The sequence below is a fragment of the Canis lupus genome, chromosome 13 (genome assembly GCF_048164855.1).
Source record: "Canis lupus baileyi chromosome 13, mCanLup2.hap1, whole genome shotgun sequence".
In the NCBI taxonomy this organism is placed as follows: domain Eukaryota; kingdom Metazoa; phylum Chordata; class Mammalia; order Carnivora; family Canidae; genus Canis; species Canis lupus.
Window position 1 is genome coordinate 22,930,672 of NC_132850.1, and position 23,051 is coordinate 22,953,722.

At 35.1% G+C, this 23,051-nt stretch overlaps 1 protein-coding gene across 3 annotated transcripts in view; it reads left to right on the forward strand.

Moving 5' to 3' along the window:
• The window catches only part of SYT1 (synaptotagmin 1), a 542,097-nt gene that overhangs the window by 176,995 nt on the left and 342,051 nt on the right, over positions 1 to 23,051 (forward strand). For 2 of the 3 annotated variants that reach the window (XM_072772875.1, XM_072772876.1), the window contains one exon: positions 7,490 to 7,537. The exons of the other annotated variant lie outside the window; for it this stretch is intronic. The gene's annotated coding sequence lies outside the window, so the exon portion shown is untranslated. The remainder of the gene's footprint in view (positions 1 to 7,489; positions 7,538 to 23,051) is intronic. 3 annotated transcript variants of the gene reach the window in all.

Sequence of the window (23,051 nt, forward strand, 5' to 3'; positions counted from 1 at the left end):
GAAGGCGGCGCTAAACTGCTGAGCCACCCAGGCTGCCCCTCCTTTGGTCTTTTCAATTTATCAGTTTGGTTTAATCCATTGATGGGAGAATCTAGAGTCTAATATTCTGAAACAATCACTTCATATTCTCTTTTAAAATTGAAATCCCATTCTGTTCTTTGGACTTCTTCCCTTGTACAGCTCCTCAACATCTAAGAACTTTTTAAAATGTTAAAAAATTTTTAGGCTCTAATTAAGAGAAGATGTATCTCTAGACTTTCATGACCTCACAGTTTTTCTTCACCCAATATAATTTTATGTGAAGTATGTAGATGTTTAGAGTTAAAAATTATACGACAAATGTCTTATAATATTAAATCTTCATATGTAGATGATACTGTGAGGTTGATTTGGGATTCTTTTGTTTAATATAGGAATAATGATATTCAGGTTCCAGAAGTTCTAATTTTAAAAAGGTTACATGTTGAACATTTTTTGAATAAGCTTCTATTTTTAAGGTTTCTTTTCCTCTAAGATTAGATATATTCAGTTACTTTTCGAAACCAAAGACACTTCAACAAATTGGCTAATCTAATCATTTCCTTATGGTAACTATTGTGTTATCTATCCCATTTTACAGATGAAGAAATTAAGATTACTTCTTTGAAGTGCTTCAGGGGATAAACATCTAATATGTGTTAGAGAAATAACCAGAAAATAGATTTTCTACCTTCTCAAAATTTATTCTAACAACACAGAGACTTTGTTGCTAGGGGAAAACAGGATTTAGGTATAGACAGAACTGAATCTTGGTAGACTTTGGCTCAACCACTTACTAACTCCAAAAAATTGTGAACTGAGTTTGTTCATATGTAAATAGTTTTAACAACTACTTTACCATATCCTTGTAAATCTGAATGTGGTAAATTTATGCAATCTGCTAAATGCAGCTTATTAAATAGCAGTTATAAATATTTTTTTTTAACCACTCCGTTTCTCCTGAAATACAACCCTACCACCATGCATCTTGAAGAGGGCAGTTTTCATGTAAATGTCAAGGTCCAGGCTGTCTCTGAACCAATGTGTATTGCTGTTTATATTTGTATACTCTATATTTAGCAGCTAGAAGGAGATAAAGATGATGCTTTGAGAATAAATTTGACATAAGAAATTGCTTATTTTCTTTTTTATGTCTATGATTGTTCCCTACATGGATGTTAAATAGAGAAGACCGGCGACTGCTTCTTAGTTGTGGTTTTGTCATGGCTGGCCTTGAACTGCCAGCTTGGTACCTTCCCATGGTGCTGAACTAAACTCAGAACACAGCATAGCACTAAAGCTGAGGGAATCGTCATAGAACTATCATATATTCACACCCTAGCCCAATATCCCACTTATTTGTTCAATGGCACTTTGCTGGGCTTGAGTTTGCAACAAACCGAGGTTTAAATAAATCAATTTTTCTCCTTCAGCCTTAAGTGTATATAATAGAATTGCTACTACGCTCTCCACACCCAACTTCCAAAACTGGGAAATGTGAGTCAACTTGTTTTCATTGCTTGTCACTTCACCAATACCCTCTGTCCTGCTAGGAAATGTGCAGTTGTTATAGCTACCTTGGAGCCCTTTGGAAAGATATTGAGTTGGGTTCTGCTTTTTGTAAAATTAGCAATTATATATCTACTTTATCGATAAAGTATAGTAAATCTATAAATATTCACAGTCTCCAGTTGTTGGGAGTACTAGAATTTGTACAGAAATCAAAATTCTCTGAAAATAGTCTAGTTCTTTCATGTTCTCTCTCTCTCTCTCTGTCTCAGACCTTCCTTTTCTTTTCTACCCCCTCTTTCCTACAGGGACTAATTTTGCCATCTTGACACCCCAACTTTCTTATAAGCATATTGCAATCAGTTGTCTTGATTTCAATCAAGAATTATAAGAAATATTCCGCTCTGATCTGACAAAGCTGAGCAAGTGGCACATGCTCACCTCTGCTGTGGGTCAGACCTAAGTGATAAACTTATTTCAGGTTACAGCTTCCCATGCCTTCAGGCTACTTGACTAGACCTTTCTATTTCAAGAACAGTGTACTTTTCATCCCCATGATGGGTCATCAGCACCTCTTCCCCAAAATGCCTAGGGAAATAGGCTGATGAGAAAAAAACAAGGTAAGGGCCTCAAGAAACTCCCAGGATTACCAACCATACTTGATGTCCAAGAAGTCATTTTTGGTAGCTGCTGATCAGCATTCCAGTTCATTTTTTGACCTCAAAGTGTATCATGCCCACCCCCACCGGCTGACAGGTGTTTATTGAGCATCTAACTCATCTTAAGGACCACCCTAAATACAAATGCAAAGCACATGGCCACCTCTGGTTGCCAATGCAAATTCCGCATAGATGGAACAGAGGAAAATAATGAGATTAAGTAGAAGTAAAAGCTAAATTATGTCTTGCAGAATGTAGATGCTCACCAAGCTTATAGAAAAGAAAATGCATGGGGAAACCAGTATTAATTATCAAAGGTTTCGTGGAGGTATAAGAGATCGTGCCAGGTGGGTCTTGAATTAAATTGCTCTTCATGATATTAAATACAGATCCTAAGAGCTACTTCAGCTTTCTTTTCTCCAAGATGGGCAGTCCCAGTTCTATGAATTTGTGGTAAAAGAACATTTATATAAACTCCTGCCATCTATGGCTTCTTTTGAACGGTCTACACTTCTGTCTCCATGAGGACGCCTAAGGTGGAAGCGGGGAGTGTATACAAGTCACTCTGATAATAATAAAAAGAACAGATGAAGATCTCTACATCTGCATGCCTGTATCAATAGTACAAATAAATGTCACCTCTAACAAAACCATAAATCACCTTCATTCTCTTCTATATTAAAGTCTCTTTCGATGGGATTTATTTTCCATTACTTGAATCGATGCATTGCTCTTTCATTCATGTTTTCTATTTCTCCCCATTTTTCTTCATTTAAAACTCATATAAGGCTGTTCTCTTCTACGAAACTGTTCACAGTTGCCCATTTTAATAAACAGAACCATATACAGAAATATTTAGATCTGGAAGGCACCTTGGAGAATCACCTTTTTTTCCACTGTCTCATTTCACAGCTGATAAAATTAGATTAAATGATTTGTCTAAAGACACACATTAGACAGAGGCAGAAGCAGACTCGGATTATATAACACTAAATTTTACTTTTGTCAATATACCATTATTCATTCAGCAAACATTTATTCATGTGGCAGGCACTATTGTAGGGGTGGGAAGCCAACAGGAGCCCTCACAGGCATAACTCTGCTTCTCTACACTCCTGATTCTGCAGGGTTCATTTTCTCTTGGGTGTGCTGTTTCTGCTATACCTTTTATTTTAATAGTTTTATTTCTTCATGCTTTGATAGTGTCCTTATCTTCACTCATTCCCAATTAACTTCCGCGAGCTTCTCATTTAATTAATTCCCATCCTCCTTTTCAAGATACAAACGGACTCTCCTGACTTAGTGCCATTCCGCCTCATTATCAGCCCCCCTTCTCAAATAATTATTTTGAATATAATGAAAATGTTAAACATGGTTGAACCCAATATGTCATTATTGTAATGACTGCCAACAAATGTTTTTGTGTGTTTCGACTTGTGTAATAAAGTGTCACAACAGAAAAATGAGTAAAGCCTTCATCCCTGTCCCCCTCTTTTCCAGTCTGTGTTGGTAAACATTTGCTTCTATCATAATGAGGACAGGCTTATAAAATTAGGCCTCCTAAGTGGCTGTCAGTGGTTAGATACAAAAAAGAAAGAAATAGAAACATCCCTTTGTCCACAATATGAGGCAAAAATATTTTGCCCTTCTACCTTTCTTTCAAGGAAAGCCCATCCTCTGTGTTATTTCCTTCCTAGCGTTCCTTCCAGAAGCACCATAGGTACCAACAGTGATTGCATTTATTAATAGAACATTTGTTTGTTTACTCTATTAATTGATGCATTACTTTTCTTTTATTGCCTAATACTCTCCATTTTCCAGGTAAATGTCACTATCTTTTATAGTTGTACATAGAATGTAACAATCTTGTGCTTAATGAACAAAATAATGTAGCCACAGTTAGTGAAGTATTTTGTAAAGATACTGAAAAATGGCACTTTATTTTTATTTTTTTTAAGATCATTTTATAATCTCATTTTTTGGTAATGATTGTTTTACTCTTTTATAAAAACTCTCAAAAAAGGGTTGCAAGGATAGTCTGAGAAGTTCTCATATGTCCTTTACCTGGGTTACTGGTACGATTTTGTTCTGTATCATTTTCTCTGTCTATATTGTTATATATGTTATATATATTATTATATATGTCTATATATACACAGTTCATAATTTTTTCCTAGCCATTTAGAATTAATTGGAGATCTGGTGTGGCCTATCCCAAGTATTTTAGCATGTATTTCAGTATGATTCCTAAAGCAGGACATTTTCTTACACACAACAGTTATCAAACACAGACAATATACCACTGATTTAATACCATTGTCAAATTCAGAGTCCATAATCAAATTTCATCTACTGTCACAGTAGTGTTCTTAATAGCTAATTGTTTTTGTCTTATTGGTCCAGGAGCTAATCCAGAATCACGTGATACATTTAAGTGTTGTCACGTAATGCTTTATTTTAGTGTTTGAAATCTTACACTCAGTCACTAATGACCTGGATAGTGTTTCTTTTTAAAGTAATCTCTACTTGCTGACCACTGTTCTAAGAATAAGAATTTAAGCCAAAAGATGTCTAACAAAATTGCATAAGGATTAGGGATATGGCATTTCAGTTGGAAGATGTCCAAGGAAAAGAACTTTGAGTTTACCCACAGTTTGCAGTTTTCAGATTTAAAACATGGGGTAGGGATTTTGATGCCATCCCAGTCTACCTGGGGCAAAAAGGTAATGTTTACAAATGGCCATGTTGCAAGGATTCATACTGCATACTTTAAATCCAACTCTAAATATTTAGTTCAGTGAAATGTTAGTAAAAGCTCCATTAAAATCAACATTTTCATCAAGATGAAATATTTTAGATTTTTTAAAACAAAGGTTGAATACATGTTAGTTGTCATTCTGGAAACTAAGCCCCTTCAAAAAAAATACAGCTGTGCATTTTTAAATATTCATTTAAAATGAATACAGATAGTGCCCTCCTCCCACTAAACAAGTCAAGCATTTGTAATACTTATGCCTAAAGCATACAGTGCTTTTGCTTAGTGCTGTAAAAGGTTACGATTAGGGCTGCAAGGTACAGTAGTTTAATTTCTAGCTGTTGTCAAGCAAAGTAATCCCTAAGTCTCAGTTATTTTCTTTTTTTCCCATATCAGGCCTGCTTCTAAAACTGGATTAAAAAACATGAGAGAGTTTTGTAAAAAATTTTGTAAAAAATACATAAATCTACCTTAAAAGATTCACACTTTTTTAAGTATCATATAAACACATGAAAAGTACCAAGTCTCAATACCAGGAAACTGTCTGAGTCAGAACTACTGATACCAATTACATTACTGAACAGCCAGATAGTTTGCAGAAAGTGCAAAATCATCCTGTGCTATTTTCACTTTTTTCTTCCTAAATAAATAAAGATGTTTATACATGCAAGAGACAGAAACTAGCTACCAGAAAAATACTACTCGCATCCATATTCAGTGTACAGATTAAAAGTAAAATAGTTGTTTGTCCCCTAGAGTAGAACAGGCTTGCCCATTCATCCTTGTGATAGATGTGCAGGCAAAACCAAAAAAAAAAAAAATCAAATCCAAAAATGAAATCAAGTTCCTGCAGATGGCTCATAAGTCACAAAAACTGTTTCATCCTTTCACTGCATCCCTCTGGGAAGCCAGCCCCTTGGTAAGTCTTAATGTACAATAAACACAATGTCAAATATTCTCTTAGTTTTTTAGTAGAAAACCTCCATTTACTTCAGCAAGCCCCACCCACCCCCATTATTTCCTGTAAGGAGCACTATGTCACTCTGGTTCCTTAATATGTACACTCATAGAATGTGGTTGTAGTTTTTGTTTTAATAAGAAAAGTGTCAGCACACGGGAACTATATATAGAAATCTTATCAAAAATTGATTGTGGCTCAAAGTCATATTTTAAGAGTCGGCCAGGCAAATCTAAATGCATTCTTACAATGCTCTTTCTAATGGCTTTTACTAGAAAACAGTTGGAGTTTCAAGCAGAAATAAAAAGAAAGCAGACCTTGGAGGCTTAACCACTGAACAGATGCAGTAAATGCAGCTCTGAAAATATAGCTGTCACTTCAGATCTTTTACGCTGAGTACCTATATGAACCCATTGCCAGAGCTGCTAGCATTATAGTATTGTTGTAGTTCTGCTGAAAACAGACACTGTAAGAACCCTTAGAAACAGAGCAACATGCCTATTATGAACCTATTTTTAAATATTTCATTCTTTCTTGGTTTCCATTCTACCTAAATTTTTTGAAGACTAAAACTGATGAGAACTTATATCAAAAGGCACTTGTCTCTAGCACTGTGAAATTTTTCATTTGTGAGTTGCTAACTTGTCAAATCAAATCAGAAATTCTTGACATCTTTATTACATTAAAGCAATTCCTAATATTGACTCGGGAAGGATTTCACTTTCTTACTCCCTAAGCTAGAATTGTACTTTTTTTTTTTTTTTAATGCAGTGATGTGAGATTATTTTTCTCTTTACCCCTGATGGGACACACACACACACACACACACACACACACACACATACATACTTGACCCTTGAACAACATAGGTTTGGACTGCAGGGGTCCACTAAATCTGTGGAGATATATATATACACACACTATACTGTCAATGTATTTTCTTAACATTTCCTTTTCTCTAGTTTACTTTATTGTAAGAATGCAGTATATAATGCATATAACATAAAAATATGTGTTAATCAATTGTTTATATGTTATTGAGAAGGCTTCTGGTTAACAGAAGGCTGTTAGTAGTCAAGTTTGGTAGAAGAAAAGTTATACGAAGATTTCTGATTGCAAGGGGTGGTCAATGCCCCTCACTCCCACACTGTTCAGGGGTTAACTGTAATCACAGCAATACAAAATATGGCACCATGCACTTAATTGAATAATAATCATGATTCTTTTTAAATAAATAATGTAATATTCTGTAACAACGTCTACCTAGATTAGTATTATTTCATTTTTCAAGTTGAAAAACTATATTAGGAGGAAGCATAATTAACCTGTAACAAAAATCAATATATAAACTACTCACAGAAACTTCATCTCTAGCTCTTCAAACCAATTTAAGACCTCCAACTATTTATCTATCTTATTCTATAGATACTAAATATACACATACATGACATTATATTGTATTTGGATATATATGAAGATTTTTAAGTAGACATGTAACATAATAAAATTAATCATCTATAATAATGACAGTCTGAAATGATCCTGAACTATGCAGTCAACTCACCAGTGGCTATGTTGTTTTCCTTTTAGATAAAAAGAATCTGAAAGAAAGAATACCCCAGAATTCCTAACAGAACAGTAAGTATTTCACAATACAATAATATTACTAGAGCTTGCACAAAATGAGAGGATCCTACAAATTTCTGTTACAGAAATATTCACCTTTCTATTTTCTAAGATAAGAGATTAATATAGCAAGCAAGTGGAGCCTTCTAAAACTCAATCCCAATTTACTGGAGTCAACTGAAAATCATTTATCCTATAATCCTCTTAAATAAGAGGCCCAGGTAATCCTTGGGATACACCTATGAGACAGAAATGTTTATGTTGGCCCCACCATATCTTTTGACTAGCATTTGATCATTCCAAATTCAAAAGAAGAAAAAATTAGGTAAAATTTTATCAAAGTGCCTCACGTTCTCTGTATGTGCCAGAAAATTTATTCATTTTGAGCAAATTCTGAAACAAAATCAAGATACTTTTGTTTATAGTCATTAAATTAGAATTATTAAATAAAAAAAGGCAACCATCTGTAGGCTTTACGTCTATAGTTTAATCTCATTAGTACATTTCTTCCTAATCTTCTTACAACTTAACTATGACATGTATGTCCTTACATAGCTATTAATTAATAGTAATGATTGTTTACCTAAATATGTCTTTGTGAAACACAGTTAAAATTTTTTGCTATCATTCTTTATGGCAGAATTGGTAACATTATAATGATTTCCTAGTGCAAACAGTTACAAATTTTAAGTGTGTGACTATCAAAAATAATAAAGGTAGAAAAGTTCATGTTGATGAACCATGTTGTATCACTTTAACGGCCTGGTTGTCTTGAAAGGTTTGCAAATTCACTTCCAAGTTGAATTTTTGAGTGATAGAATCATACATATTTGTTTTACATACTTTATACAAGACCCAGATAATATTTACCATACCCCCTCACAATTTCTTAGTCATCTTATAATTTCATTGTGAACAGCGATCAGTGGCTGTTTTTCTGATCTGTCCTTAAATGATTTTGTCCATTATTCAAGTGTGACATATAGAAGTTGTTTGAATTGTACTTTACATAATTATATTAAAATAGGATTTAGTATGGCATCGTTTAGAGAAAATTGATTCAAGTAATGAGGTCTTCTGCTCATTTGGAATAATCCTAGAGAAAATGATATATATATTTCCAAGGAAGAAACCATGCATTTTCTGTTGTGTTTTGTGCTTTGTGGTAGTTTTTCGTTTTAGCCTTTGTCTTTTATTTAACAAGAACATGGTAAATGATTCATAAATAACTGTTAGGAAAAATGACTAACTCAAGCCCAAACTTAAAAGTGTATTTCGTGCCTTAATGACTTTATAAAATATTTATGAAGAGAAATACTGAGTTAAAATGACATTGTCAAAACATTTTAAGTACCTTAATACAGGTCGCATCTTCCAAAGAGTTCATGAATTAGATGTATCAGTACATACTATGAAGTATGATATAACGTGAAGACATTGGAGATAACACAGTGACTATTTTTCTTGTCTTTAAAGAATATGTGTGTGTTGCAAGCTCATGAATAATAAATGAGTTTTATGATTTGTATTAAAATTAAGTCTTCTTAATTAAAATTTTTTAGCATAGGAAAGCATATAAACCTGTAAGTCGGCCTCAAAGCCTAAAGCTTAACAACAATTTGGTAACTGATTAGAATATTACAAATGATCTTTGGAGCACATTGCACTTATATTTCACAAAAGTTCCTTTTTTTTTTTTGCTTAAGAAAGCTAAGAAATATAATGAACGGACCATTAAAAATTGTATTTTAAAATAATAATTTTTCTCTCGATGACTGAACGCTCAGTGGTACTTTCAAGTACTCTAAGGGTCAGTTCTCTATAAACTGAATACACTAGATAATAATAATAACAAAGACACATTAAAAAAAATTCAGATGCTCAGGCATGCTTCTCTGAAACTATTCACATTATCTTAGACCTACCAAACCTCTTTAAATACTACTGAGAGTTGATGTTCTTACATGAAAGTATGATCATCATTAACAGCTTCTCTTTCCTGGCACACCAAATAAAACAAGAAGTTTTCAGAAGAAATGTCCTAAGAGAAAACAGATTTTAACTAGGGAAGTGTTTTGTGATTCACTAGTAAATAAATATTATTTGCAAATGTCCCTCATAAGTTTCAGTAAGTCAAACCATTCTCTATTTGAAGTAACAAGTTCTTATAATCAAAAAGTATAGATGTGTGTGTGTAATAGTAGCATGGAGTTAAGAAAAAAATCTATCTAGTGTAGTATATTCATTTTACAGACATTACCTCCTCTTACATCTTCATTTATAAAGGGCCAGATAAGTCAACATATTTATCCAAGCTCTCCTAGTATCTAGTGACAGAGTCAAGAAAAATTCTGGCTTAATTAACCACCAACTTTTTTTTCCCTGCCATATCAACTGAAAGTACTTCTATAAAAACTGAGGGTCTCAGATTGGTTCAAGAAACTTATTCCCAAAACTTAATTTTTTTCAACCAAAACACTAATCAAATTTTGTCCTCTCTCTATCTGCCTAAAACTGCATTTTGATACAGCTCATTAGAATGATGTTTATAGTGGAAAGAATTCTATCACAGAGAGAATCTGAGTTCAAGTCTTGGCTTCACCCAACTCCCTCTTTCACAGTGAGGAGTCCTGGAGTATAGGGGGAGATCACACAACTAAAAAACTACCATATAATAAAAATAATATGCAAGAATAATACACACATACAATCTGCCATCAACAATAGTTAAGCAATTACCTCTCTGATTCTCTGTTTTCTTATCTGGCTAGTGGGAAAAAATAATCGCCAAGTCCACTTTCTAAGACTTTCTGACATACTTTAGATACAGGAGTAGAGTGATGTTTATTATAAATTTTGGTTATTATGTGATTATGAAAACCTTATATTACTATAAAAAGAAATTCTTTTTCTATGAAAATTTGCCTTTGCTGTTTTGGGAATCCAATATATTATTTTACAACAGTGCATTGATGATGAAACCAAAATTGTTGATTGCTATCAGTTGTAGACAATAATGGTCTTCCAGGAAAAGAAAAAAGTCCCTTTTCCTTGAATTTGTAATTTGCCCTTCATCCCGATTAGCTTTCTCACCCATAGGCCTAAGAGGAGTTCTTATATAAAATAAGGAGAGTTAGTAAAGAAAAGGGTACATTTATAGGGTTCTTTGTCCATGTCAGTTGCTCTACTAATTATATAATGACATTTCATTTTATTATCAAAGGAACATTTCCTATGTTATCACAGTTTTGTAGATAAATGAAAAGGAGAAACAAAAGCTTTATAAAGTTAGTCTAATCAGTAAGCAACGGTTACCATTTGGACCCAGGTCTGATTACTCCTTTCTGGTTTTCACTCTTAACTAAACACATCACAACTAGTGAAGGCAAGGCATGGTGTATTTTCATGCATGAATGATGGTCTGGTGAGAAGAAACGGAAGTAAAAAATTGATCTTTTTAAAATGCCATTGATGCACATACAAAATCACTTTTATCACTTATCATCAATAAACATGAAATTGAATCATGAAAATTTGTTCTTCAGATGGTAAAATTAAACCAGGGTAGGAGAATTTAATTACTAAAGACAACTATCTTTAGATAGAAAAAGTAGGAGCAAAGTTGAAATGGATAATAGCCATAAGTATAAAAGGTCACCTAAAGGAACAGAATTATATTTATTTGGTTGTAAAGCATATTACCACAAAATGAATGCTCACAATTTATGTTTCCTAGATTTTTTTATGCTTACTACATTATCTGGACTTATTTCCTTTAAAATCTTTGATACTACTTTGGAAATACATTTGTTTCTTTATTCTTTATGCTATAGTTGCTATTGAATACCTACTGTATACATTTTCCCAATTGTTGGAGATACAGGAGTGAACAAAGCGCAGCCTCTGTCAACAAGTAGCTTATATTTAGTATAACCACAAATACCAGAATGTTCACTTTATATAGATAATGATAGTACTTTGACTTACAGTAATAGACCATATTTTAAGACATTCATCTGATAATCATGGTCAGAATCACTATGTTTTTATTTAACAAATGATTGACAGTCTTGTCACATTCTTTGGGCACTGGGTAAGATGGGTTTTCCACAATCACTATTATCTACAATAAAGCTAAAACAGATTTCATGACTTAATATTTCCTAGGATAGTAAAGAATGATAATTCACTCGCTGTGATCAAATTCCAGCTTCACTACTTATCAGCTATAGGATCTAAGGCTATTTAGTAGACCTCCAGATGTTTTAATTTCTTCAATGAGTGATTGAGATAGTCAAATGAATTCAAGATATACAATAACTTTGTTTATATAACAGTATTTTGTTGGTAGTAGGTACTATATAAAGTTAGCTACTACAATAATGGATAGAATTCTATCCATTATTTCTAGGAACAATATGATTTGGATGCTCCCATTGATATGTCTTTATTTTGTTCTGAAAACTTTATCATCTCTCATGACTCTGAAATATAACTTGTATAGTTATGAAAGAGATAAAGTAGAAATGCTTTAAAACTAACTACATGGCTTAGTATGTATCATGTAAAGTTTATTTATTTTTTTTTATAATTATTTGTTTTTTTTTTTTTAATTTTTATTTATGTATGATAGTCACACAGAGAGAGAGAGAGAGAGAGAGAGAGAGGCAGAGACATAGGCAGAGGGAGAAGCAGGCTCCATGCACCAGGAGCCCGACGTGGGATTCGATCCCAGGTCTCCAGGATCGTGCCCTGGGCCAAAGGCAGGCGCTAAACCGCTGCGCCACCCAGGGATCCCTCATGTAAAGTTTAAAGTTAATAAAAGGTTAAAACTAATGATTCAGCGATCTGAATAATTTATGCTAATTTTGATCTGCTCTAACATTCTGATTTATTCACTTATTTGTCTGTACCAGGTGATTATTTTAGATTGCATTATTTATTTTTTGTATTTTAGAATGTTGGCAGTGGATTGAAAGAGCTACGTTTAAGTTCTATTTCTGCCACATACTGGATAAATGACCTCATAAAGACAATTTAACTACTTTTCCTCAATGTCCCCATCTATAAAAACAAAGATAATAAATCACATTTTATATCCTTATATGAGAATTCCATACATGTTGATTATGTGTTTATTACAGAAGTTAGTATAACAGTATAAGCAAGTAGTAATTTGTTATTTGCTATTAATATATCTCTTTTGCAATATTAAAGGGGCATTCTTTTAAATTATAAAACATATACAAGTCTGCAAAGAATAGAGGAAAGAAAGTATGAAGGAAGAAAGAAGAGACGCAGAGGATGGTTAGAAATCTTGAGTGCAAGATGAAATTTGGTTTTGGTTCAGTAAGATGTAGACATGCTCTGGGAAGGGTCTGCCATGAGTTCTCTCCTTGAAGACCTCTTCCCTCTTAAAGCAAATACTAAGATTAGATAAGGTCTAGCATGACTCCCCTTCAAAGAGGTCAAAATAAGACTTGAGACATCTTGATGGTCTTCATGGCCTGATAAGTAGGCTGAATCAGTCCATATTATGATGTGTAGGTCACCAAAAAGGCTTTCTCCCCTATCATGAAATTACTTACTTTGGAGTCACAAATGGGGTCATTTTCCCCAGAAAAAATAAACCTGACCCAACTGTAGGGTGAGCAGACTTCTGGAAATAAAATATATGTAACATATGTTATTACATAAACCATTTTAAAGTTGATAGTTTTGTGCCATTGCATGGCAAAATGATACATTCTCCTTTCAAAAAATTAATAAAACTTGTATATGATATCTGACATTGAAATCACAAAATTTACATTTTTCACCAAAAAATCTCAGAAAGCCATTTTCCCCATGATAAATAATATTTTATGAATTTTCTCTGCATTTTAGTACTTGAATTATTTTGTTAGTTTTATATCTATCATTTTAATTGTCTTTGTTGCTTGAGTCATTCTTCTGAAAATACTGTAAAAATTCTCTTTATAATACTGACATAGAATATCAGTAGAAATACTAGTCTCTCTTTTAACGTCAAATCTTGTTCTGCCTCTAAATAGAAATATATCCCAGTCTTAGTAATAATCATTTCTCTATCAGCAAAATGTAATTTCTGGTAAATATCTTATCATTTTTCTCCTCTTCAAACTTTAATCCTTGGGTACCCACCTTTGCTCAGGTCATGATACCAGGGTCCTGTGATTGAGCCCCAGATACCCTGGGGTGGAGCCCCATATCCAGCTCTCTGCTCAGCAGGGAGCCTGCTTCTCCCTCTCATCTGGGCTAGGGCTATCTGGGTCATTATCTCTGTCTCTCTCTCTCAAAAAATAAAATATTTTTTTTAAAAAGTTAATCCTAATATAAACTGCAGACAATTTTCTTTTCTAAAGTATGAAAAATCTGGTTCGGTATATGTTCTATTGTATATTTGAGTAACTTATGTTCCCCGTTATTATGGTTAATATAAATCACTTAACTTGCTATTGTTTTTATTTTCCACTTCCAAAAGAATCCTGGCAAAGCCTGTGTTTATGAATTGGTACGGAATGTTTCAGAGTAAGGAAATAATGTCTCCAAAGGAATGCACAAATGCATTTGTTTTGCTTCCTCAGTGACCCCCAAAGTGATACTATCTGAATTTCCAGTAGTCTGAAATATCTGGTAAGAAATCATTCTCAGCACTAGTTTTGCAGGTTGCTCAGGGTTTTTGCTTATCCATTTGATGTTTGCATCTAGCACAGACACGATTTGCTATAATCTCTCCTGGGAAGTTATTTATTCTTTATTAGGAATGTAATGTTTAAACTATGAAAGATTTAGCCTTGGATTTTCCTTCTCTTTTGGACTTTAAAATACTTTTTTCTAATTTTAGAGAAGATTTTCTTAATGCCCTCAAATTATATCTTAGAGCATTACATATGTGGCAATATTTTTAAGCGTATTATAGTATAGAATACCAGGTTTTTTATTTATCTGAATTAGGTCTATTAACAATTCTAGAAAAAATGAATTTGCATATTTGTATAACTATTAATATATCCATTACTTCCAATTATGATATTTGCACAATTATCAATATATATTTTACAAAGGCAAAGCCAAATGTGTCATTGGGACAGTGGAAGTAATGGAGAAAATACAGGCGTCCTCAACCTGGGAAAGAGCTACGGAACAAGATATATTTTAAGATGTTTTTCTTTCCACTTCATAGGATAGATATTTGCTCTGAGTGTTTGGAAAAACAGACCCATGAAAACGCACAGTTGCACTGAATCACAGTATTTGCAGGCTTGGGGATGGGCCTGAATGAGTGAGAGGAAGACAGGGGCAAAATGCTTCTCCATTTTTGCTGATACTCAATTGACCCTGCCCCAAAATGTGGACAATAAGGTCACCCGGCTTTCTACACACGCGCTTATCTCTTTCTAACCTTTGCTTGTTTCCTGAGGTGATTCTGCTTCCCACCAAATAGTCTCCAGCCGCCTTCTCTTTAAAGTGGTGTTGGCTTCAAATTTTGCAGCCCCATTTTTCTCTTCATCAAAATGCCTCAGTATAACTGGTCTGAGGGAACACCTAAGAAAAAAAGGAACTGAGTCAAAGTATTTCCACCAGCCCTGCATTCTCGCTGCACCAAATAAGCAGATGACAAGGGCAGTGTGAGAGCCTGAAGTGAACTTAGGTCGGATGGGTGGAGATAATGGGGGAGAGGAACGCAGCTCCTAGATGCAGCATCCCTGCACTGCTCTTTACATTTCCTTCCAGTCCTCTACGCAGGAGCCCAGAATGCCTTCATTTTCATACCTACAAGTTTTCCCAGGAGGTTTTTTTTTTTTAAGATTTTATTTATTTACTCATGAGAGACAGAGAGAGAGAGAGAGAGAGAGAGAGAGAGAGGCAGAGGGAGAAGCAGGCTCCCTGCAGGGAGCCCAATGTGGGACTTGATCCTGGGTCTCCAGGATCAGGCCCTGGGCTGGAGGTGGTGCTAAACCACTGAGCCACCCGGGCTGCCCTTCCCAGGAGTTTTTGTGAGGCTGGTGATAGATGCTTTCCATGAGGTAGAGTAGGCTAGAAATTATCCGTGCTTTTTTTTTTTTTCTCTTGAAATGTATTGAAAGTACACGATTAAGTATAATTTATCTATATTTAAAAATTTTAACTTTATTTTAAATATCCCAAACATAAAAGCATCAACTCATAAAATATTTAAGGTCCCTTCCACATGAAGGAAATGCCTTTGTCTGTACCATTGCGCTCATCAGATCAGTCTGCTATAATGAACTATAACAGGCTGGGTGGCTTATAAACAACAGAAATTTCCTTCTCACAGCTCTGGCGGCTGGAAGCCTGAGGCTGGGATGCCCAATGTGGCCGGGTTCTGGTAGGAGCCCTCTTCCACATGGCAGGTTTCTTCTCCTCATTGTATCCTCACATGGCAGAAAGAGGGCCGGAGAGCTTTCCAAGGTCCCTTTTATAAGGGCACTAATCCCATGCACGAGGGCTCCTCTGCTCTCACGACCTAATCACCTCCCAAAGACCCCCCACCTCCTGACACCATCACAAGGGTGTGAGGATTTCAGTGTGTGAGTTTGGGGGACGCGGGGCAAGCAAGCATTCAACCCATTGCAACCAGCTATACCATTCATCCTGTTTGACAACTGAGATCAAGGAAATCATCTTGAAATTTTAACTTCTAATTTTTATTACAACTATGGTTGTAAATATATGTTTTCAATTATCACCCCACTAGTGCTGATCAGACAAATGCCATGCTCTTTCTGGGCTGGCATCAACAATCCTGGAGGTGGCACAATGAGGCCTGGGCCAGCCTACTGCACTTGATTTTGCCAGACTAATTGTCAGGTGGCCCCCGACTAGCCTGTACCTCTGTCCTCGTATTACTACACAGCAGTGGCCACTGGGAACTGAACACATACTTCCTCCTGAATGCCTTGCAAATCATTTCTCTGAGAAGTTTAAATGCATATTTTGTAAAAGAGGAATTCTGAGAGGCAAACTAACTTCCTCAAGGTAGCGTACCTTATCATTTTCGAGCCTGATGGAGACTAGGGCCTGTGTAATGCTGAAACTTCTAATCTTAAACACACAAATTTCTCAGACTTACACCAAAATGATGTTTGAAGAGTTTCTCTTTGCATGAGACAGACGGTCAACTCCCTCACTATGGGCGGCAAATCATCTTTTTTATCCCAGACCCTGACACAGGGTAAGTGCTCAATGCCAGGTGAACCAAAGTGATGACTTTTTAACCCTTTTAGCACTGGCTTTATCCAAAGTTATCTTTTCTCTTGTCTTCACTTAAAGCTAGATTTAAGTGAAACACCCCAAACACTCCATTACACTGCTTTTTATTTTCAAGAGCTGTATCTTTAGCCTTGGACAAATTATAATTTATTATTTTTTACCTTTTTTTAAATTGTGATAAAATACACGTAAGATTTATCGTTTTAATCATTTCTAAGTGTACAGTTCCGTGGTATTAAGTACTTTCACACTGTTGTACGATCATTACCATTGGTACCACACTGTTGTGTCCATCATTACCACCCCCAGAACTTCCTCATCTTTTCAAACTGAAATTCCATGTCTATTAAATAATAACTCCCCATTCCCTCTCTCCACAGTCCCTGGAAATCACTATACTATGTTCTGTCTCTATGAATTTAACTCTGCTACATACCTCATGTAAGTGAAATCATGGGTATTCTGTGTCTCACTTACTTCATTTGGCATAATTTTTCAATGTAGTAGCATATGTCAGAATTTCTATCCATTTAAGGCTCAATAATTCCTTTGTATGTATATACTACATTTTCCATGTTTATCCACTTACCTATAATTTATTGAATGATATAGTTGTCTTCAGTGGATTTTTTGGCGAATTCCCTAACTAAAGATGCAAATATAGAAGTGCAGTAACTTTGTGGCTTCCAGGACACCTCTCATTTTATATCATAAACCCATAAATTAATCACAGAAAACTAGCTCAGTACAAGCAATCAGCAAAAGACATAGATGAGTTTAAGGTAATTTAGGGTTCCTAAGTCATAAATATGCCACATCTTAACTGCTCAGACTAGAATCCGCCTGTCTTCATTTGATTATCTGACGTTTGGATATAACAACTTTTCTCTAAAAACAAATAGAATAATAGGGAGGGGATTGTTGATTCAAAATGGAAATACAAATTTATAGCCTTCAACTTTTCTAATGCTACCATTTAACTTCTCATCCACATTATGAAATATTATTTCCCAACAATTACTGGATGAATCTTAAATCAGTAAGTTCCTTCATATTTTCAATATATATTCCTTATGTGCTTATTAATAGTTCTATGGCTAGCATTTATTGAATGCAAGATACACACATACATATGTACGTATCTGTATATGTCTTCTAATAGACAAGCTTTGTCACCATTCTACAGATAAGGAATCTGAGGATAAGAAAGATTAAGTGACTTTCACAGTTAGTAAGTATAAGAGTTGGATTTTGAGATCAGGACTTCCAGGGGGCAGGGCTGGTTCTCTCCGCCACCTTACACCGTCTCTACTCTGGAGTAATTCACATTACAGTGGGATGAATGGACATACTAAAATTAAATGTAATAGTAGGAACTTAAGAAATTCTCGGAAGCCAGCAGGTAGATGTGGCTTAACACTGCCTGAAAAACTTCACAAAGGAAAGGGCATTCCATAGTGACCTTACAGGACTTACTTCCATGCTGGTTTTCCACGTCTCTTAGGTGATCCTCAATAGTATGATCCATAACATTTTGTTGTTATTTTCTGGCCTGTTGGGCGAGACACTGAAACCTGCTTCCCAAGGTCTATGTTGCTTTAAGTTACTGTAGTGAGGAAATTTCACAGTCCTGTCATGCTTTTGGTTAATACAGTTTTGTGTTTTGCTTGGGAAAGACTATTCTGATAGTGTCCTATTGATTCAGATGTTTTCTGACAGTAGCTGCCTACCAGGTTTGCCTTCATTGACTTTTCAATGTTCTGTTACAAATAACTTGCATGTACAATTTGATATTGAAGGACACAGAAGGTTCCCCACTGCGCATGAAGTTGGAGCAGCCCTGCGCATGGGGTGGTGGGTACTTATTATCATTCTGAAAATCACCCACTTGTCCTGGGTAGCTGCCATAAAAGAGCTGTGTTTTCTGTTATTTTTTCTTCTCCTCCTTGTTTTATTTTTCCAGACATTCCAATGCATCTCTTATTCTTCAAAGGTTTAAACTTCACTCTTAGAAATCCTCCATGCTCACTGAATCTTGAAATATAAAATCATAGGTATTGTCTCATTTTTTGAACACCTGGAATCCCAAATAGCTTGAATGGCAAGCATTTATTTGTAGAATTTAAAAGGTGTCTTTTTTCCAATTTTTCTAAAATTGTGGATGGTTAAAAATGTCTGTTATAATAATAAGATAATTATCATTATTAAATTATTAAATTCCTGCTGTTTATCAAGCTCTGTGCATAGCGGACTTTACAGGCTATCTTTAATTTTGCCTATTCTATGAGGTAGATGTCATTACTTCATTTTACAGAAGAGGAAAGTAAGACTCTGAAAGGTTAAGTCACTTGTCCAAGACAATAATAATTACTTCTATCTCTCTAATCATGCTTGACTATTAGTTATCGAAAATGATAGTAATATTTTTTGGATTTGCATAGCACTTCACAGTTTGTATAGCAGTACCTCTTTAACCTCACAAATCTGGTATCTATTCTTTGCATTCCATCTTACTTTGGGAGACCATTTAGAGACTCCCGATTCAGAAATGAATTATGGATTTTCTTGTGCTAAAATATGTTCCTTTGGCAAGCATCATGTGAAAAGATGGCTTCATTTCTACCACTGCTAGTTTATCTTTGGACTTTATTGGAGGAGAAGGCAGCTGGAGAATTTGCCTGTCGATGCCCTTGAAGAATTTTTGAGATGAAGCTTACCCAGGCAATACTTGCCTGAAGCAGAAGCATAATAATATTTTTGAAACCAGAAGTCTATACCCCAGAAAACTCTGTAGGAAATATATACATAGCTATTTTCTATTTCCTACTAGGACCCTAGCTCATGGTGTCTTTGGCCTTTAACGACATTCCAGTCTGTGCAGTCTTTTCCCAGGTCTCCATAGAAACCAAAGCATCCTAGTCACTCAATATACATGAATAAACAGAGGGGAGAGGACAAAGAGACACACACACAGAGAATACTTTACAATATTACACAAAGATTAGATAACATGAAAATGGGTAGTAAGTCTATTTCTGTCCAATCACCAGTAGTTCCAAAACCCATTGACATCAGTCTCTGAGGTCCTTTGGGATGGGAAGTAACAACTGGACAATGAGAATAACAAACAAAAAGATGGGAAGATTAAATAAAAGAAAAGCTAAAACAGATGAAGTAACATATATGTTATCCTGCAGCTCCATGGAAACACAAAACCACCCTATTCACCATTCCAGAAAGTACGATGTTCTCTCAAACACCAGATCTTTAGCTCAAGGTTTGACCCTACTTTACCTAACCTAACCTCTTCTTTTTTTTCTTTTCTTTTCTTTTTTTTTTTTTTAAATCTTTATTTATTTAAGAGAGAGAGAGAGGCAGAGACACAGGCAGAGGGAGAGGCAGGCTCCATGCAGGGAGCCCGATGTGAGACTCTATCCCGAGACTCGATCCTGGGACTCCGGGATCATGCCCTGAGCTGAAGGCAGGCGCTTAACCGCCGAGCTACCCAGGCATTCCAACCTAACCTCTTCTTAAGCTGAGTTATTTTCTCCCTCTCTCTCATATTCCCAGAGCACCTAGAACACGCCTCTAATGCAGCACCCATCCGATCTGCTGGATATGAGCAAAAGTAGCCAGCAGAATTGGAATCTAGACAACTCCTCACCCCCACCATTCCAGAAAGCAATCCAGCATGTTATGCACAATGCCTAGCACAGAGCACATCATTCTATGCAGTCATTCAATAATACCAGACCTTGTGCCAGCACTAAGGGCTGTCCTCAGAGAATATTTGAAGAAAAAAAGAAGAAAGGAATACAGCAGGTAGGGGAAGGAGAAATGAGAGAAAAAAGGACTTAAGGACAGGAAGAAAGGCAAGACGGAAAGCAGGCCAAAGATATAAATAAAAATGTGATGATTTAATCTCTCACAGAGTATTTCATATAAGCATATTTTCTTTCAACGAAGAAATTTATTTGAAAAAATAACTATTTTTTTCAAATTGAAAGTCTTAGACTTTCAATATGTTTTTATAATATAACAAATTAAGTCAGAAGAAAAAAGAATTTATCTCCCAATTCATGTATTAAAATATTCCTAAATAATGATGCAAAATCTACCATATGCATGTGTGAGTGGGCGTGTGTGTATGTGTGTATGTTTTCTCTTTGGTGTCTATGAGACTGATAGTGCTAATTTACACCAGCGTTCCTAATAGGAACTAACTACTCCCTGCATAAGCACCACTTACTATCCATTCTCCTGCTAATGTACTAGTGTCTTCCGTTTTATCTCTTCAGTATTACCCTCATCAATCCTAAGAAAACCTCCAATTTCTCTATTGTTTCTGAACTTTGAGGGGTTGCATACTGACATTCTACTGCTTTTCATGCATTCCAATTCAAGATTCAGGGATAGATCAGAGGAGGCTTTCTTGCTCTGTTTAATGACTGACACTTGATGCTAACTCTTGCCTTACCTTTGGGCATACAATGCATTAAATAAGTCTGATATTTGATTTTTCTTCCTCTCTTGCTACTGCTTAAAAACGAATATCGCAATAACTATAATTAGCAGTCACTGAAGGCAAGAAATAGAAAATAAATCTTCAAGAAAAAAATCAAGGATGACTTTTTAATATTTATTATAGTAGCTTAAAATTTGTCAAAATCACTTCCCAATTCTGAATCAAATCTGACAAACACCTGCCCCACTGTCTGTTAAATCTATAGGACAGTCAGTTATACAATGAGAACAGAGCGTTTATTAGTCTGTGTATTTACATGCATAGAAGATGCTCTGTGAATTGGTTTGAATTTTCCTTCTTTTATCTTATAGTTTAACTGGTAATAAGCAGAAAAAAATGGACAAAAAGGAGAGGAAAAGTTAATGCTCTAGAAAAGGGGCTGCAGGAGTTATAAAAGGATAAAGCAATTATTTATAAGATAGAAAAGTAGATATTTAACAAAAATAAATTAGATCATGAATTGGAAGAGAAAGACCACACACATACCTACCCATGGGCATGCACATATCACCCATATACAATATAGTGACCACATTCCTTCACACACAAAGCTGTGCACATGTGCAGACTCCACCACACACATATCCCGCATACGGAAGTACTCGTACATATGCTCACAAACACATGCAGACACAACAAAGTTACGCTCCCAATTTAAATACTAAGCAAGAGAATTTTATCAGAAGCAAGGTAACAGGATAGGAGTAGATCTCGTAGCAGCTTCTCCTGCTCCCCAGCACCCCAGAGGGGGCTCATAACTGCCTATAATGACATGCAACCAGACCCGTAAAGCTCATTTCATTTTGCAGCACTGCACTTTTATATACCATTGTATAGAATCATTCCAGAAAAATCTTAAGTTTACAATCTACATGCTTCAGATTAACAGTAAGTGTCACATCTTTTGGTTTGCAAACCAAACTCAACGACACCTAGGCCATGTCATCATCTAGAGAGAGCAAACAGTCAGTGCCCAGGGCCATGAGCAATATCACATTTCCTTGCATTAAATACTATGGTTTATATTTAGTCTAATATTGACTTTATACAATGAAAATAATAACCATTAACTAATAAAACAATGTCTGGTACATAAAAGATGCTCAAAAAAAGTAACATAGAAGGGTAAGGCATACTTTTACCTCTTTGTTATAATCGATGATTTCTAGCTCACCTTGGTTTGGTCAGTTTCTCTTACAAATCCACTAGCTTAGACCCTAAATAAGTAACTGCATTTTCCAATTGGTTTTTTTTTTTAGGGTTCTAATATCAATAAGCGCTACTGAGTCCACATTAATATCTCTGAAATCTAAATAAAACCTTACAATGTTCAAACATAGATCAGAAATACACATTGCCTAAGTGTTAGCTATATATTTCCTCAAAGTAGTCAACGGAATATCCTTTTAGATCATATATCCATACCATGGAGAAAACTCTCTGCCATGACAAGCCAGTTAAGTCGTAAGATTCATCTGTCAGTTTATAAAAAAAATAAACATTTTATTAGAGAACAGATTTTAAGACATTCTTTGAGATGTCAGGAGCATGTTATAGATGTTGGCTAAAAGTAGTTTTATGTTATCAAAATCATAGAGCTCATGCTCATCCTTTCTTTCAGATGTTCCCCTATACAAATATACAATCCCTGTGTATACCGAATTCTTCAAGTTGACTTTAAATATTGCTTCTGCTTGTATTAAGCAGAAAAATAGAGTCATGAAACTATGGAATTGGAATTCAGAG